Source organism: Poecilia reticulata, linkage group LG12 (genome assembly GCF_000633615.1).
Source record: "Poecilia reticulata strain Guanapo linkage group LG12, Guppy_female_1.0+MT, whole genome shotgun sequence".
In the NCBI taxonomy this organism is placed as follows: Eukaryota; Metazoa; Chordata; class Actinopteri; order Cyprinodontiformes; family Poeciliidae; genus Poecilia; species Poecilia reticulata.
In genome coordinates, this window is record NC_024342.1 from 4,967,055 (window position 1) to 4,970,652 (window position 3,598).

The 3,598-nt window shown below is 39.1% G+C and overlaps 1 protein-coding gene across 2 annotated transcripts in view; it reads left to right on the plus strand.

Moving 5' to 3' along the window:
* The window catches only part of LOC103473318 (GRAM domain-containing protein 3-like), a 114,716-nt gene that overhangs the window by 2,404 nt on the left and 108,714 nt on the right, over positions 1-3,598 (plus strand). For both annotated transcript variants that reach the window (XM_017307973.1, XM_008423448.2), the window contains one exon: positions 989-1,103. The gene's annotated coding sequence lies outside the window, so the exon portion shown is untranslated. Of the gene's footprint in view, positions 1-988; positions 1,104-3,598 lie in introns of those variants that run through there.

Here is a 3,598-nt window from a genome sequence, read left to right on the forward strand (position 1 = left end):
ATCCAAGCAAGGCTTTCCGTTTCAGATTTTGGAAATCTGTGAATTTTAGTTCCACAAACACGATCAGGATACCTGACATTGTCTGTACAGATACCCCACTGACGGAGAACCATTTTTTTTTGAGTCCTGACGCAAAAGATTTCTGTCGGTATGCGCTGTGACGTAAAATGGGCATTAGCCAATGAAAGGTGGGCTCTGTGGTAAGGTCCATCCATCCATCCTCCCACCAACCCATCCATTCGTCCATCCATTTTCTGTACACCGTTGTCCCTTAGTGGGGTTGGGAGGGTTGCTGGTACATACCTCTAGCTATTATACCGGGCAAGAGGCGGGGTCACCCTGGACAGGTCGCCAATCTGTCGCAGGGCAACACAGAGGCAAACAACCATGCACACTCACATCTAGGGAGAATTTGGAGAGGCCAATTAACCTGACAGTCATGTTTTTGGACTGTGGGAAGAAGCTGGAGAACCCGGAGAAAACCCACCAAACACAGGGAGAACATGCAAACTCCATGCAGAAAGACCCAGGGCCGGGAATTGAACCCATAACCTTCTTGCTAGGCAACAGTGCTTAGTTTTGTAAATGTGAAATTCACTCTTAAGTTGATGTTTGGATATTTTCTTTGGGAAAAAACTGGTTGCCATCAAGGTTCAATTTTAAATGTATGGGGTTCCGATGCCCACTGTAGTGGACACATCATATTTCAAAAATAAAAACTTTTTTTCCCAAAAAAATGTTTTCAGTATTCCAATTACCTTACAAAAATTGTGGAATTTAAAAAAAATGGGGATATGTTTTTTTCCTGGTGGTCAGGAGGCTATACTTGTTTTCTTCCAGTTATTACAATGCAGCGACTTTAAGTTTGTTTGGAACAACAAGCAGAAACCTGAAACCGAGTCCAGCTCAGTAAATTTGTCTCCGTTTATGTCATTTCTGCTGCGTTTTGTGCAGTTTGACTATTTCTTCTCTCTCCTGTCTCTCCAAGGTGCGACTGGCAGATGGAGTCGGAGCCACTGCAGCTCATCAAACTCATCAACGTGGAGCTTAACGAGGAGCTGGATCCCTCTGACTGACACCAAGTCATTTGCTCATGCTGAAGGGTGAGTAGGCCTCACTCCCCAACACTCCTGGTGCTGCCTCACTGGCCTTCCCCCAAAAAACTCCTGCAAACACCGCTGAGAGAAGGTAGAAGCTCTGATGGATTTCATCCATCTGGTGGTGACCAGCTCTGCCTCTGTTATGGAGCACAAAGAACGAAAACTAATGCAAGACCGAAATGTGTTAAAAGCGGAATCATCAATGAGTCCTATCAAAACCACAATGCCAAAATTGAGCCCATTGCAGACAGAAAAAATAGAGTAAATTTTTGCAAAAAGAATTTGAGATCAAGCTCAGAAATTTTCTTGAAAAAAAAGAAGCAAATTCTGAGTTTCAGTAGTTAGTTTTGAGATCATTGTCAGAAAATTTGTTGGAAAAGCTCAGATTTTGAGTTTAATTTCAGAAATTTTATAAAAAAAAAATTTCAGAGTTTAGGAAGTTTTGAGTTTCAAAAGTCAAAAATCTTTTACTTCTGAAACTTAGAAGCTTCCAGTTTTTTTTTTCTAGAAAATTTCTGCAGCTAATCTCAAAATTGTGAACTTTTCTGGCAGAAATTTACTGTTTTTATCTGCAATGGGCCTAATAAGTTGTCGTACAAAACAGTAATGCTATTTTTAGCGAAATATTATGGTTTAGTTAAGTTTGTAGTATATTGATCTGATGTTATGCAAGACAATTTACATGTTTAGAAAAGTGATGTATTGTTTTAAAAAGTCAAAAGTTTTTTGCACTCATTTGATTGTGTCACTATCTAATAAGTTTTGTCTATGAAGCAGATTTACAATAAGGTGTTATGGTAAAACTATGTGTTTGTCATTCTTTTGAAGTAATTTTATTCAACTAATTCCAACTATGTTTGTTAGGAGCCATGTTGTGCTATGAAACACAGTGCGTTGCCGTATTGACGCCTCTTTTTCACATTTTGTCCCATTACAGCATCTGACATCAAAATGTTTTATTGGACTTTTATGCAATACAATCTGTCTGATCATGAGCTATTTTTGCAAAGAAGACATTTTTCTCTCTAGATAGGCAAAGCTGTGAAAACATGCCCCAAAATACTTGGCTGCAATTGTAGAAAAAATATTTTCATCAAAGTATTGAGTCAAGGGGATTGAATGCAAATGCATGACAGCTTGTTTTAGATTCTTGTTTGAAAAAAAATTATGGAAAACTTATTAAATTTTTCTTCAATTCTACAATTAGGCCTGTCAACAATAACAAATTTTACTGGATGATAAATTGTCCCCGAAATTGTATTGATAAACGCTAACATCGTCATTTTGAGACCATTTCCAGCCAATCAAAATGAAGTCTCTATGACAAAAGCTGCATAAAAAACAACAATAGTCATTCAGTTTCACAAGGAAACCAGCAAATAATGCAAAATACTTTGGTGTCAAATGTTTGCAGCTTTTCTCAAAATGGCGGCTTTCCAACAATTTCAAACGGCAGCGTCTCTTAACGACTGAAATTATTGCACGTATTTTAGTTTATCATGCGACTAGCTGAGTTAGTGCTCGTATGTGACAGGTTTATTTACGACTATGTGCCACTTAATGTTGGTCTAGCCTATAAAAACTAACTAAATACGCTAAAGCATTTGACAACTTCAGGGAGGCTGAGCTCTACTGGAAGGCATTTCTCTGTTTTTAGTGCTCCAATTGTTTCAACTTCTTCCTAAACACTCTTTTGTCCAACTTGCATCCGTCCAAAGCTACTTCCTGCTCACATGTCTCAGCCATAACCATCGATGGCACTGATTCCGACAAGCTTCCGAAGCAACGCAAAAGTCCCTACAAGTTCTTTAAAGCTTCCGGAGTGATGCAATCCGGCAGAGAGAGAGCGCCTCATTTTTCTTTCTGCTTTTATGTGTGCACACTGCTGCGTAGCCAGTGGCGGAGCCAGAGGGGGGGCCAGGGGGGCCAGTGCCCCCCCTGTCATCTGACTGGCCCCCCTAGTGGCCCCCCCTGATGATTGACATGTAACAGCACCAGGTCATTCCTGTACATTATTTGGAATCATTCTAAGTCAACCTAATATCTAAAGAAGAAAAACAATAATAAATATATGAAAAGAAAATGTATAAAACTTTATATAAGTCCATGTGACATAAATAAATAGATTTTTATCAGGCGCGATACCAGCCTCCTTTATACTCATAAAAACAAGCTGATATTCCTCTCCTGGATGTTTCAGTTATGCTGCGCTGTGGTGCAATTCAAAGGCTAAAGCGTTTAATACCTGGTGGTGATGGTAAAACACCAATAAGTTATTTATTGATCCTCCGCAAAAAAGAGAAAAAACCGAAGAGGGGCCGACAATGTTCTAGTTTGGATCAGAGGTGGCGCTGGAGTTTTTTTCGTTGTCCGTCAAAGAAAAAAATCATTTTATTTCCAATTTGTAGTCATTAAACGAAACATTTATTATTTCTCTGTTAGAACGTTTTTGAAATCAGGTAACAATTCACGAAATGACGTGATTAGAAGACGGCAGA